The sequence below is a fragment of the Camelus bactrianus genome, chromosome 10 (genome assembly GCF_048773025.1).
Source record: "Camelus bactrianus isolate YW-2024 breed Bactrian camel chromosome 10, ASM4877302v1, whole genome shotgun sequence".
Lineage (NCBI taxonomy): Eukaryota > Metazoa > Chordata > Mammalia > Artiodactyla > Camelidae > Camelus > Camelus bactrianus.
In genome coordinates, this window is record NC_133548.1 from 13,223,319 (window position 1) to 13,239,786 (window position 16,468).

At 32.9% G+C, this 16,468-nt stretch overlaps 1 protein-coding gene and 1 pseudogene across 2 annotated transcripts in view; both read right to left on the minus strand.

Annotated features, from left to right (window-relative positions):
* Nucleotides 1–16,468, minus strand: part of LOC105076732 (olfactory receptor 1165-like) — a 161,071-nt gene that overhangs the window by 97,220 nt on the left and 47,383 nt on the right. The window lies entirely within an intron of this gene.
* LOC105076401 (olfactory receptor 4C16-like) lies at nt 10,570–12,896 on the minus strand (annotated as a pseudogene).

Sequence of the window (16,468 nt, forward strand, 5' to 3'; positions counted from 1 at the left end):
GAGACTGTGCTTTGAAGCAGCAAATAGATGTGGAATACTTCTGACTCTCCCATGAATTGTTCATCCAAAAGAACCTTTTAGGAAAGCATTGCTGGGGATAACTTGAATTAAAAGCACAACAGGAGTATGAGGGGAAAAAAAAACCCACAGGCATTCTACAGCAGCCTGTGTGTGTGGTTATAATTATAGGAATAAAGCCAGTAATGTTAAAGAGATCTATAAGACAGGTTTGAGGCTTATTCCTCTAATTTAATCTCTTGAGGGTTATCACAGGAATGATTCAATACTTTTGTAAAGTTATAGCACTGATGAAATATCATGGATGTTTGTTTTTCTCTTTCTCCCCCAAGACTGAAGTTGCTGATGTTTATTTACCATGGTACATAATACATATTTAGTAAATTTGAAATCTTTATTATCCAGCTATATAAATATGGTAAGAGGGAATCAGAAGAACATTCATATTTTCCTTATAAACATCACATCATTACCATTAGGATAGAAGTTTGAAAATTATGTCTCAGTATTTAATTACACGCACTTGAAACTTAGATGCCATGTACACCAATTTGTGTCACTAGGTATTATCTAGTTTTGTCCCTTTTCACACCTTGGATGAGAGAGGAAGAGGAGTGTTAGCAGAGTCTAAGGGAACAGACTGAATAAATTGTAGTCCCTAGTTCCTATTTCATATCAGATGATCTTCATGGGTCCATGTAGTGTCTCTCTTAAGTTTTCTTTATTTTATAATAATTTTTCCTCTAATAATGGCTCATTTCCACTCTAGACACCCACTGTACTCTAAAATATTCAGCTCTCACTAGTTCTAGTGCATTGCACAAGTTGTGGTTTTCCTACAGAAGTCTACATCTAGAAATAGTCTCTTACTATGCTCTCCTTATAGTGTTTGACTATGTCTTCTTGCCACATGACTCTGGGAAGCAATAAAAGTCTTTAATGGAAATTTAGATATATATAAATATAGTCTAAAATGAAACAATGTCTAAAAATCAATTATCAAATGTTTTGATTTATCAACCTAGGAAAAAAAGAAAATTAAGTATAAAATAACCAAAACACAGGAATTAAGGATGAGAAAAAAAATCAATAAAATAGAAAAAGAAAAAAAAATTTAAAAGATGAAACAGAAAGCTGATTTTTGGAGAGATCAATAAAACTATTATCTCAGAATAATAAGGAGGGGAAGAAGGAGAAAGTAAAGAAGATGAGAACAAGACAGAAAAATAGAGACAAATTGCTTAAATCAAGAATGAAGTAATATACAGAAATACAGATTCTACAGATATCAACAGGACAGGAGAAAGTATTATGATCAAATTAAAGCCAATAAATTTAACAACTTAAAAAACAATTTTTTATAAAAATATTATAAAATCTGACAGAAGAAAAATAGAAAATCACAATTATCCTACGTCAGTTAAAGAAATGAAATTTGGAGTTAAAATTTCTGTCAAAAATAACTGCAGGCCCAATGAATCTAATAAGAATTTATCATGACCAAGTGGAGTTCATCTCAGGAATAAAAGATTCATTTAACATTCAAAATCTAATCAATATAATTCACTATATTAACAAAATACAGAGAAGAATCACAGAATCATTCCAATAAATGCATAAAATTAGCTACTTTTAATTTAGATACATAATACTTTAAAAATATTTCAGCAAATGAAGAATATAAAGGAAATTACTCAACCTGATATACAGCATCTGTGTAAAACCTACAGCTATTATTCTTAAAAGGGAATACTCTCTAGGTTTAGAACCAGTAAAGACTGTCCACTCCCATTTCTGCATTGTACCCTAGGTTCTAACCATTGCAATAAAGTAAGAAAAAGAAACAAAATCCATACAGATTAGAAAGGAGGAAGCAAAATTGCAAAAATATATTTATGTGCAGTAGCATGATTGTATAGGTAGAAAATCTTAAGTGCTCTACAAAAAATCTAATAGACCTACCTATGCAGTTAATTTAGCAAGTTCACAGGATATAATTTTAATACAAGAAGTAATTTCATTTTTGTAATAGAAATCTCTAAAGTTGAAATTAGAAACAACATGCTATGTAAAATATTGCCTAAAAACAAAATTTCAGAGGTAAATTTAAATATATATATTTAAAACTATAGATTTGTAAAGCATTTAAACTGTATATCAAAACCAGAAAACATTTCAGAGAAAAATTTAATACATAAATAAATGGAGAGAAATACCATACTGATGGGTTAAAATATTCAATTTTTTTGCAATGTTTACTTTTTAATTTCAATGTAAGTCCAATAAAAATTAAATAGGATGATTGATAAAATTTATAATCCCATTCTAAAATTTATACAGAAATACAAAAATTTAAAGAAACCTGGAATAGCAAATTTCTCTAAAAAGAAAAAAACAATTTGAGTACTTTATCTAAATTCAAAACTTACTATAAAGCTCTACTATAAAGCTCTCATCAATTCTGTGTTGTTGACATAAGGATAAACCTATAGATCATTAAAAATAATAGACAAAGCAGAAATAAACATAAATATATAAATTTTTTAAAAAGATGTCAAGATACTTAATTGGGTAAATAGACTTTTTAACAACTTATGCTACATCAATTGGATATGCATAAGAGAAAAAATATGAACCTCAACCATTACCACATGCTATTAAAAAAATTAACTCAAAATGAGTCAGAGACCTCTATGATAAAACTATGACAATTCTAGAATAATTTTTTTGAATTGGAGGTAGATCAGTATTTATTAGATATGACACAATTAGTAAGAACTTTAAGAAAAAAATTAAAAATTGGATCTTGTCAAAATGTTATATCTTCTCATTGGATTTCACCATTTTAAAATTGAAAAGACAATCCAAAAACTAGGTGAAATTTTTATCTATTTATATATAAAAGTTTATATACACACAGTGTTGTATATTTTACATATAATTTTTTACAAATATAAAGTTTATACACTAATATATAATTATTTATATCTATTTGTATATTTATTATATATAAAGCATACATATGGCAAAACAACTGTATCTAAAATATGTAGAGACTAGCTTAGTAATAAGAAACCCAGAACCCCTATTTTTAGATTGTGTGAAGGACCCGAACAGAAAAAGAAGGCATACAACGACCAATGACATCATAAAAATTTAAATATGTTCAACATTATTAGTCATCAGGGAATGCATATTAAAACCACAATAATTTACCAGTACATAGCTCCTAAAATAACTAAAAGGAAAATAACCAATACCAAGAGACTAAAACACGGAACAACTGGATCTGTCCTTGTGTTTGTTTATATTTCTACACCTTTTTAATGCTGCCTAGCATTCCATACAAACCAGACCTAGAGTCCCAGAGATAAGTAATTGGAAGCTTATCTAGAGCTTTTGTCTGCTTCTATGGCCCTCTGACAGATAGTTTTGGAGTTAAATACTTTAAAATGGGTATCATTAATTGTATGCCCTCACTGCTCTGATTCTTATGCAATCAATAGCCATTTTCCAGAAAAGTTTTAATACTGATAAGAAAATAGAAGCTCTTTCTCTGGCATGAGTCAACAGGGAAACAGTGTCACATGCCCCTCCCTGGAATGGAATTATACCACCTTGCTATTCACGTGACATTCAGGTTTCTTTGAAACACAGGTTCAGCTAGAAAAAGGGGGCTCTCACATTTTTAGGTTCCAAGTGTAGGGAATAAAATTCCTCATTCAAAAAGTGGATATTTCTCAGACGTATCTCTCCAGAATACCGGCTTCTAACACAAAGCCTTTCCATCAGAGTTGATAATCAATTCCTGAGAGAGAAAGTAGCCACTACAAGGCAAGGTCTTAGAACCTTGTGGAAACTTCTTTAACTATTCATGTAATGCAAGGTGTAAATGGTTTTTGGTGTTTACATCCCCAGGGCAAGATTCATCATGTTTGGAATGACCTGCTTGAGTGTGTTTCCACCACACTTCCTGTCTTCTGCCTACAGGACCAGAGCTGTCTATAGAAAATCATTCATCCATACTAGTCCAAATGAATTCACTCTAAACTCAAATCCCAAGTTTTGAATAAAAATATTTGAGGCTTTAGGCTAAAAATAAATAATTATATTTATAACAACACTTGCTTATATGACTGTTTATTTGATATTGAATTATCTGAATAGTCTCTTAAAAATAATAAAGAGCCCTGAAACAGACTCACATGAATATATTCAATTTTGACAAAAGAGCAAGGGTGCAAAGACAGTGCTTTCAACAAATGGTGCTGAAACAGGTCAAAATCCACTTGCAAAAAAAGAATATTAATAGACATTGCACCCTTCATATAACCTAACTCAAAAATGGATCATAGACCTAAATGCAAAACTCAAAACTTAACTCCTAGAATATAATGGAAGAGAAAGTAGGGATGACATTGCGTACAGCAACGCCTCTTTAGTACCCCAAATGCACAATGCATAAAATAAAAATAATAAACTGGACCTCAGTAAAGTTAAATCTGCTCTGTGAAAGACAATGTCAAGAGAATGAGAATAAAAGGCAGACTGGGAGAAAAATGTTTGCCAAAGATATACGTGATAAAAGATTATTATCAAAAATATACAAATCTAAAAAAAAAAAAAGACAAACTAACTTACTTACAAAACAGAAACAGACTCACAGACATAGAAAACAAACTTATGGTTACTAGGGGTGGAAAGGGATAAACTGGGAGTTTGAGATTTACAGGTACTAACTAATATATGTAAGATAGATAAACAAGTTCATACTGTATAGCATAGGGAAATACATACAAGATCTTGTGGTAGCTCACAGCGAAAAAGAACACGACAATGAATATATGTATGTTTGTGTATAACTGAAAAATTGTGCTCTACACTGGAATTTGACACAACATTGTAAACTGACTATAACTCAATAAAAAAAAAGTAAAAAAAATTAGAGTACTGAAATGCCCTACTGTTGTTGTATTGTTCCGTTTCTCCCATCAGTTGTATTAATGTCTTAAATGTATATAGATGCTCTGATGTTGGGTGCGTATGTATTTATAATTGTTATGTCTTTTTGATGAATTGATTATTTTATATCTGTGTATGTTATCTTTCTTTGTCTCTTCTAATCATTTTTGGTTTAGAGACTATTTTGTCTGGTGAAGTATAGCCGTACTTGATCGCTATAATTTGCTGTTTGGACGGAAGAACCTTTTCTGTGTTTTCACTTTCAGAGTGATTATGTCCCTAAATCTAAACTTAGTCTTTTGTAGACAGCATGTAGTAGAGTTCTGGTTTTTTTGTTCTGTTTTGTTTTAATCCATTCAGCTACTCTGAAGCTTTGGATTGGGGATTTTAATCCACACACATTTAAAGTATAATCTATAGGTATTTATGTGTATGTGTGTGTGTGTGATCACCATAAAGCTTACATAAATCCTTTTATTGGTACAATAATGTGTTTAAGTTAACATCTTAACATCAATCACATCTACACTTTTATTTCCGTACTTGCACACTTTATAATATAGATGTTACAATTTACATTTGTTTATATTATGTCTCAATTAAAATTTTTATTCTTATAGCTTTCTTAAAACTTTTGTCTTTTAACGTTTACACTAGAATTAAGACATACTTGCATACCACCATTACAGTACTAAAGTATTATATCTTTGTCTTTAATCTAACCATATAAAATAAGTTTAATACTCTCATACGTACTCACGTTGTTGTTTAGTGTCTTTTACTTTCAATTTGAAGAAGATTCTTTAGCACTTGTTGTAAAGTATTTCTGGTGATGATAATCTCCCTCAGCGTTTTTGTGTGTGGAAATGTTTGTATGTTCTGTTAATTTTAAAAACCGAATTTTTGTGGGTATTGATTTCTTGATTGGCAATATTTTTCATTGAACACCTTCTGCTCTGCAGGGTTTAGATTGAGAAACATAGTAGGGATGATTTAGGGCTCTGGTTAGAAGCAGAGTTGTTTCTGGGTGATCCACTTTCTCTTTCACAAATGACACTCTTTTTTAAAAAAAATTGTTTCTGTTTTTACTACCCTCTCCCCAATTTATTTGTTTTATTCTTTTTCCTTGATGACATTGGTTGGCCTGAAGTACCCAGCATCTCTGAATTCTTGTTTGTGTAGTTAGTGAGCATGAGGAGGATTAATGTGCTATTCTTAAATATCAAACCAAAATTTCAGTTTATTACGGTTCTGACTAGCAAAGTAAGGAAAACGTTAGATGATAATACTCATAACTTATATTATTATTTCTTAAAATATTCCCTTTGAAATGTACACAAGAACATTTTTGCCCAGTGTTCTGTGATAAGGTTGCTATCAAATAGGAAGGTCAGGACTGACACTAATTCAGAGTCTTCTCACAGGCAAGCAACAGATTATCCCCATCTTTTTACTCAAAGAGGCATCATTAAAAATAAACCAATGTGATAGTCTAACATATTTTAATATTTATTGACTGTACTGATTCCATAGCCTCTAAAAAAGGAACAGAAAAAATAACAACCCCAAGGTGTTTTGAATTACTGTTAAAAAGAAAATATAATGAAACATAAGTGTTGGGAAACATCTTTTGAAATCAAATAAATATTCTATGAAAACCAGGTATATGACAAGCTATCGTTGTTTAGGGACAGAATGCATTCCATTTGTTACAGTTTATTACAGTTTCAGAGATGGCAGAGTGTAAAAAATTTCACAAATGATTTGGATATAAGGTAGCTTGATGGGACAAGTCCTCACTAAGAGGTATGAGTACTAGAAAGTAGGAAAAACTAAGCCTGCTTAGAAATGAAAGATTAATGGAGATAATAACCTTCACATGCCTTATGTATAATGTCAGTGTTTTTACCTCTCCAAGTGACAAATTTTATTATAATTTTTATATCTTAATATGTAATTATTACTTCTCATATGTTTAAAAATGATATAAAAATATTATTTGCAATTGGCACTCTTCAGATGTTTAATTTGACAAGTTGAATAATTGCTTCTCAGAGAAAATTCAGGGGAAACATGACAATGAGGAGGCTAAAAACTACAGAATGGATGTGAAAGATAATATGCCATGTATGTGGGAGAGGAGTTGAAATATTTTGGGTAAAAATCTCCCCTTTTCATCAATAGCTGATCCTTTTTAATCTTTTTCTCTATGCCTTGTCATCTTTCTGTGTTCCTTCACAAGATTCTGCTCTCTAGTAAGATTTGGAAAGAAGAATAAGTGTATATTAATTTCATGACATTTGAGGCAACCAGATGGAGGAAACATAAGCAGTGGGTATTGAGTTTTATTGTGTGAATTTCCAGGCAGCAGGTCACACACCACAAGTTCTCAGGTGAAGCTGCTTTCCAGGACATTTTTGGACAGGCAAGTATAAATAATTGGCTTTAGTTGCACAGAGTGAGACATTCAAGGAGGGTAGATTATATTTGGACCTTTGAGGGATAAAGAACCTCGAGACAACCTATTGACCTTCCCATAAAGAATGGCACACTTTGCTCAAAGTGAGTGTAGGGATTCTCCCAAAGATAGAAGTCTAGTGTAAGTGAACTATGGAGGGCTAGTTTGAGAGAGAGTATTTGAGCAAAGACATGCTTTCCCTGTACAGTTGGCAATAAAACATAGAAACACAGACGGATCCAATTAGCATTCTGTTCTCCCTCATTTATGTCTATTCCCTACCTTTCCTATCTTCTTTTCAATTAGGACTCCTATGTCACCATCCCCACACCAAAACATTGTTTGTGTATTATTGTTGTTTTGCAAGTTTAGTCATTCTAAAGTTGGCCAGTCTTGTTTGAATAGTTGAGGTGAGAACAGTAGCTATTGGAAAATGTGTTCTTTTGTCTCCAGATTATCGTAACCCATTTTTTTCTTTCCAGCTGTACTTGACATGTCTTTGCAGACAATTCCTCCAGAGATATTCTTAAAGAATCTGGATAGCCTGGATAGAGGTTTATCAGTTTTATTGTTCTTTTCAGAAAATTACCTTTTACTTTTGTTGATTTTTTTATTATTACTTTTCAGTTTACTTGATTTCTCTTCTAGTTTTTTTTTCTTCCCTCACTCACCTTGATTTGGGCTATATTTGCTCTTTTTACTCTAACTTCCTAATATGGGAATGTAAATTATTGATTTTATATTTTTAATGCACATCTCCAGTATTTACATTTCCTAGAAACACTGTTTTAACTGAATCTCACTAATTTTAATATGATATATTTTATTTAATTTTTAAACATTTTCTACAAGCTTCTTGATCTATGGATTATTCATAAATGTATTTTTAATTCCTAAATATAATGACTTTCTTTATATCTCCCTCTTACTGATTTGCAGTTTAATCCTAGTTCATCCCAAAAAAGTGCACTGTATTATTTCTATTATTTTGAATTTGTTAAGTAAGGTTTGTTTTATGACCCAGAATGTGGTACATCTTGTAGAATGTTTCATGTACACTTAAGAAAAATATATACTCTGTGGTTTTTGGATGAAATGTTTTTATGGATGCCAATTAGGTCAAATTGCTTAATAGTGCTGTTTTCAAGGAATCTTCAGACTTAGTGATTTTCTGCCGACTTTCCAACAGTGCTGAGGGAAGGGTGGTGAAGTCTCCAACTATACTTATTGATTACTCTATTTCTCTATAAGATCTAACAATTTTGAAAATCTCTTTTTAGTAAAAAATGTCAATTCAGCAAAATATATTTGCAATTCTTCAATGATGTTCTGTGAATCGGTAGATCCTTCCTTTTTATTGCTGAGGAAGATTTAATTGTATGTATATATCACAATTACCCATCTTTTTATTAATGCACAATTGGGTTATTTCAGGATTTTGGCTGTTATTTTCACAGCTGCTGTGAACATTATAGCACAAAGCTTTTGAGAACACATTTCTTCTGGATAGATGGCTAAGAATGAAATTGTTGGAATTTATGTTAAGTGTATGTTTAATTTATGCTAACCATCTAGAACATTATTCAAAGTGGATGTACCATTTTAACATTTCTATCAACAATTAAAATTGTATCCATAAGCAGACTTTTTCTAACCATACACTACTACTCACCTGCTTCAAACTACCATAATCTCTTTTCTAGATTATTACAGTTTACGTTTAATATTTCAGAATACACTCTAATTGCTCAAAAAGATATTCAGAGTTATTCTGTTAAACAGTGCCACAAATACAGAAGTATTTTCTCATTTCACTCCAGACAAAATATCATAACTCCTGTAAAATGATCCTTCCTATTTTATTTCTAGTATTCTCTTATTTTCTTTCTTTATCCACTGGGCCATTTGATTTCCTTTGTATACACTCAGCACATCCTATTTGTCCTCGCTGTTTCATCTACCCAGAACTTTCTCCCTGCAGATAGATTCAAACATTGTTCATATTGATCAGAGTTTGCCAACCCTGGCACTACTGACATTTTCTTTAAGACAGATCATTGTTATACGGACTTGTCTCTGGTGTTAAAGACAGCCCAACAGCAATTTTGATCTCTACACATCAGACGTTAGTAGAAATGCCCATCTCCCATTCTCATGGTTTTGACAAACAATAATGTGTCTAGACTGCCAACTGTACTCCATGGGGCAAAATGTTCCCTTGTTGAGACCCACAAATCTTGGTCTTAGTTGACAAAAGGCAGGTAATCACATGAGCTTGCCTTGACCACCCTATTCTGAATATATACATCTTTACCCTGGCATTATCACCATCACGCTCTTCAATTACCTTGCTAAATTTATGTCAGTTCAAGGCACTTTTTAAATCCCTGGAATGTTAAATAATCATCTATTTTTTACTGTCTATCTGTACTACATCATACAGTAAAGTCCACAGTACACAAAGTATTGTTTTCTCTTTACTGTCATATTTTTCACTTCAGAATAATGCATAGCAATAAAAAGGTGGTAGAATTTTCCTATTTCATTTTCGTTTGGTATACATTTTTTTCTGGAAAATTTAAAATTTAATTTTAGATGATAAATTTTCTCAGCTACTTTTGGCATGTCAAAATCTTGCCTGAGCCTTTGAACATATAAGTTTTTCATTTACCTCTTTTAAGGATCTAATATAAATTTAGATAGAATGTATTTGTGGTAAAAATCCACTCTTGCTGTTATTGTTGAAGACTTAAGCTACTTAAGTATATATATGTATATCTTTTTCTGAAAATGTCCATGAAGGCAGTCTGCAAAAAAGTATTGTAATAAAAGAATAGACAAAAACTTTTAAAACATATAAATATAAAGCATTAAAAACTATCCTGAGGTGTATAGATAAAGCCGTTCAAAGCAAATTCTTCCTGATATGTAACATCATTCAATTTAATACATGCCAGTTAAGAATAATACTTTTCAATTTTTTAAAAATAATTTTGCCCACAGAAAATACAGTATTATGTATTCATTAATGATATTTGTATAGCTTGCTAGGAATAATTGTAGAGGATTTGAGGGCATTAATATGGAGCTTAATAAAATATATATTTGTAATAATGTACTTATAATAATGAATTGAATAAAATTTCAAATAAAACATTTTAAACATAATAAAGAAGAGTTGAGCTTTCTCTTGAATATTTAAATTTTAATAGATTTTATTTTTTTAGACAAGATTTAAATTTAGAAAAAATTGTGCAAAAAGTACAGAGATTTCCCATATCCTTACTCTGTCCCCCTCACAATTTCTCAGTTTCAGATATCTTGCCTTAATGTGGTTTGTTACAATAAATGACCAGTACTGATAATTTTTAAATAAACAGCATAGTTTTCATCAGAGTTTAGTATCGTGTTGTATAGTTTTGAGTTTAGACATACTGCATTATGTCATTTATCCACCATTAGAAAATTAAACAGAATTGTTTTCCTTTCATAAAATTGCTCTGTGCTCTACCTACTCATATAATTACTCCTCCTTCTGAATCACTGGCCACCACTTTTTTTTTTTTTTTTTTTTTTACTGTTTCCACAGTTTTTCCTTTTCAAGAAAGGAAATTCATACTTCATATCTATGATACAAATAATTATCTTGGGCCTAAATAATCAGTGGATCACCTCATTCATTGCTGAAACCTATTAATAGTTTGAAATTGAACAAAATCAACTGCTTATACTCTACTTCCAGCCCATGTAAACACATCTCATTTCATATGGAACAGCTATGTTATACTCTTAATAACCCAGTGTTGTTTTTAAAATATCATAATTGGTATGATTCAAGAGAAACCTTAATACTGCCCCCCCAAATTTGAAGAAATCAAATTAGAAGCACAAAGTAGATTTTATTAAAGATACTATACAGAAACCTAACAGCGAAAACCTTCCTATGATCAAAGAACAACCACAGAAGGGTGAGTTTCCATCTGAGAAGAAAGGAGCTGGGTAAACATGTGGTAAGAATCTGGAATAAACAACCCAGGATTAGAAGGGAAATTACTAGATTATACATTGTCTCTTATTACATGAAGTTTGTACAGTTATTTGAATCTGGAACTAAACAGGAAGAAAAATTAAGTTACAGGTCCATGAACAGATAGAATGAAACAGAAGTGTTTAATAAATAAAAATGTTGGAAAGACATACAAGTTACTAGGTTGTATGTATAAGCATACAGAGTAAGGGTATCTAGGAGCAAAACCCAGAAAAAGGCACATGAAGAAGGGCAGGGGACACACTAGATGAAACTGTACTGACACGAGGCAGGCAAAAGAGAGAGACACACCCTCTTTATACCCAGGGTTGTCATAAAATTGACTGAGTGCTAACCAGTACACATGTGCACATTACTTACAATCCTGAAGGCATAAGCAGTCCTACCTTAAAACAGAATTATATTCCTTTCACAGTAAAAAGATAAAGGGTTTTTCTAGGTCAATCCAGACTACAAAGAAAAACTGGAAAATTCCATTCATTTTTTGTCATCTGAAATCAACTTCTTCCTCCATAACATCCTCATGGCATTTTTCACTTCTGCATTCCTCAGTGTATAAATAAGAGGGTTGAACAATGGTGTTCCAATTGTATAAAACACAGCTATCATCTTATCCATGGGGAAGGTGGTTGCAGGCCGTGTGTATATAAATATACAAGGACCAAAGAACAGGATGACCACGATGATGTGGGAGATGCAGGTGGAGAGGGCTTTTCTCCTCCCTTCAGCACTGTGGTTTCTCAGAGAATGCAGGATGATAACATAAGAGAACATCAGCACAACAAAGCTCACTGTGCATATGGCCCCACTGTTGGACACCAGGAGTAGGTTGGTCACATAGGTGTCTGTACAGGCAAGTTTTAACAAAGGCTGCAGGTCACAAAAATAATGATCAATCACATTGGGACCACAGAAAGGTAAACTTAAGGCCAGAGAAATCTGAGCTGAAGAATGCACACAGGCCCCCACCCAGGCCAGGGCCATCAGCCCACCACAGACTCAATGGCTCATGATGGTCATGTAGTGCAGGGGCTTACAGATGGCCACATAGCGGTCAACAGCCATGAGGATAAGGATGAAGATCTCCAGGCAGCTAAAAAAGTGGAAAGTAAAGACTTGAATCATGCATTCACTGAAAGAGATAGCAGTCTTCTTCAAAAGAGCATCCACAATCATTCTAGGGGCTATGGAAGTAGAGAAGCAGGTATCAGAAAAGGACAAGTAGAAAAGGAAGTAGTACATTGGACTCCCAAGTGCCCGGCTGGTCTTGATGGTAGCAATAATCAGCAAGTTACCCAACAATGTCCCCAAATAGAAAATCAAGAAAATGGCAAACACAATTTTCTTCCTAACAGGATCCTGGGTCAACCCAAGCAGAATGAACTCAGTCACATTATTGTTCAGCAGCATGATTTCATGAATGAAGAGAAGGGATGAGTGTGAAATGATTATCTGTAAAAAATAAGGAATTAATTCAGTGTGTTACATGATGTTATGGGTTATTCCTCTCAGGGGACATTCTACCTGTGATTTCTTAATAACTCTTGTTAACATGTTGTTCTTTAGTTTTTAATAATCACTGCAAAGAGTTACTATGAGTTTCAAATAAGCTTCTGAAGGTAATGATTTCCTATTGAAATTTTCAAATAAAAATCTTTATTAGCTTTGATATGATTCTTATTTAACTTTGCCAATTTATTGAATGTAATTAAGAGATATGACTGTTCTTTCTTTAATTCATTTTTCTTATTCAAAAATTTTATGGCACATGTATTCCATCTTCTATCACTTGGGATGTAGGGTATATATGGCTGCCTTTGGAGGTTTATGATATGAGGTCACATCCCACCTTTAACCCAATTAAAATGCCATACATAAACACTTATCTACCACATATTATATATATATAATATATATTTAATATGTTCCCACCTCTTCCTTGCACTCATGCTCCAGTTATCAAAGCCTGAGAAATGAAATAAGAAACACTTACAGTCTTTAGGCAATCTGCTGTTATCATCATGATTGTGATATTTTGTAATAGACAAATACTAAGGAACAGAAATACATGCTATTTCATATTTGACTATTGCAAACACCCGTTTCTATTTTTCTTTGTATGAAAAGCACCCTCTAGAGCACTGAGAATCCTTGAAGTTACATTTCTAAATGAGAGAGGGTGGGCTGTTACTCAAAGACTTGTATTTTTCTCTTAAGCATCTTAGATCTGGGGTGATTTTGAGGGTGGTTGTTTGTCCCCTGGTGGTTGGTGTAGGACCCGACCATGATTGTATCCCCGTAGAGTTTATATTATTCAGGGACCTGAAAAACCCAAGTCCTTGGAACAGTGCCAAGAAGAAGACAGAAGATGTGCTTTTAAAATGAGGCAGAACAGATTGTCAGTAGATTCTTCCTTCCCCTCTACTCTTCAAGTGGATAAGCCACACATTTAAAATGGCTAGATTTGAAAAAATAAAACAAACAGATCTTCTTTCGATGTGGGGATAGCAGACAAGAGCTGAAGAAAGGCAGACAAGCAAAGGTGGAAAATAGATGAGGGTGGAGTACAGAGCACTGGGTGGATCCTTCTATGCTTAAAACGTGCTTTACTGCAGAGGCCACAGTAAGAAGCATTGTTTACTTTGAAGTGTCTCTATCTAACCACCTCTCCTTGACTCAGTTCCCTAGATATTCATCTTTAGAAAAAAATGTACACTCACTTTATTTTTTTATAGAGTTTACCATTCTTTGCGGGAAGCTTAATAGGTTGTCCCATGATTATTTACTGATCAACAGCCCAAGTAAAAGAGTATATAATTTACCTTCCTTGAGCTCCTCACTTTGTGTAACCGAATCCCATGACTCGGCTTCTCTGGTCCACAGATACTCTAGAAAAAAGCCTGACCTGAGAATCAAAAGGTCACCATAAAACTCATCACCATGAAACTCACGCTTTCTAAACCTCGTTGCTGATCTATATTAACAATTAATATTTATTGTTTTTCCTTCCAAATCTTATTAGATACAGCACAGACACCTGGTGGAGGAACAAGGATAAATAAGACCAAACATGGAAGAAAATTTTCAGGGACAAATATTGATGAAGAGAAAAGATTTCTATCTAATGTTTTTGGAAACTTTTATCCCACATATATCACATATTATCTTTCACCTTAATTATAGTTTTTAGCCTCCTCATTACCATGTTTCCTCTGAACATACTCTGAGAAGTAGATATTAACATTTTCAGATTAAACCTCTGAAGTGTGCCAAGTAAAAATTATAAATAAACCTGTGATATTATTGTGGAGGAATACAGGATGTAATAATTCTACACTTTGAGAGAATATACGGTATTCTTCCCAAAGTGGACACATGAAGATGGAAAATTTGCCATTCGCCAAAAGCTGTGTGAGGGTTATTACCTTCATTAACCTTTTGTTGGATTTCTAACCACATACAATCTCTTCTAACTTCCTAGTATCCAGAACTCAAGTGAGGACGTATCTTGCCACATTACCCCACATCAAAATTATCTGTGAACTTTCCTACACTCGGCCATCTCTAGAATTTGTAATATACCATAATATGTGAAATATATTCCTCTATTTCTCCACAGCAGTGATGGCTTTTAACATATCCGGTGCTCATAAAAAGATTCAATGAGTTCAAAAGCTCATTTTTCTCAACATTTGTGTTCTTTCTATTTATTTCCTATATTAACAGTAAACTTCAAATAATAAACTTATTCTTTTCTATTTATTTCTCAGAGCTATATGGGAACAGTGCATTCAAAGATATGAAAAGACTAGAAAATTATGTTGGGTTATTTTGTAATGATGCCTCTCTGAGTGAAAGATGGAGATTCGTTGTCACTTACCTGTGAAATAGTGCCAATTCTGACCATCCTTTTTGATAGCAACCTCCTGACATAACACTGAAAGAAATGTTCTTGTCTGTATTCCAGGGGGACTATTTTAATAAATGATGATGTAAGTCATTAGCATCAAAGAGAGAATTATTCCCTATAGTTTCCCTTACTGTGCTAGTCAAAAACACCTCATACGTAATAAACTTAACATCAGTTTGTCTAATTAGTGTACAGGAATAGCAAGTTAATTTTCATCAAGCTCATTAACCACATACAAAGATCTGGAGTTATTAGGTGCTTCACACTGACCAACAGCACCAGGGAAAAAGGAATAAAACAAATGAATGGTAGAAAGAGGGGGTAAAGAACAGAAATAATAAAAACATCATCATTCATAAAAGAGGAAGTGGGTCACCCAGAAACAACTCCACTCTCAACCAGAGCCCCAAATTGCCCCTTCCTGTGTTCCTCAATAGAAACATAGCAGAACAGAAAAGTGGTATAATACACCCAAAGTTTTGAATGAAAAATATGCCAAGCAAAAACCTAATACACACAGGGAAAAAGTGTCTTTTTTAAATGAAGAGAATCTAATTTCCATTTATCTGATATTAACAATGTTGAGCATCTTCACATGTGCCTCTTGGCCATCTGTATATCTACTATATAATCCAGAAATTCTATTGCTGAGTATATATATCCAGAGAGAGCAAAAAGAAAACTAATTTGGAATAATACATGCACCCCAAAGTTTATAGCACCATTATTTATTAGCTGATTAAACTACTACTCAAACAGCCAGCAAGCACCAGTAGTAAGAAAATGTGTATTTCTCAGTTTAACGCTTGCTTCCAGTTTAGTAATAGAGGAAATAAAGGATCTAGCACTTCAGTATTGAGAGTAACAAAACCCAGTATTTTACTGGTTGTCCACCTTAACACTGCCCAATGTGGACCAAACTTTACTTAAGCTACCCTGTTTCAACCCATTTAGGAGATAGCTGGTCATGTCTCCAATTTCCAACACCTACAAACACAGTCTGGACACTCCTTAGAAATTAGCATCCTCCAATCTTCAATTCATCTCTAGTTATATAACTTGTTCTGTGACA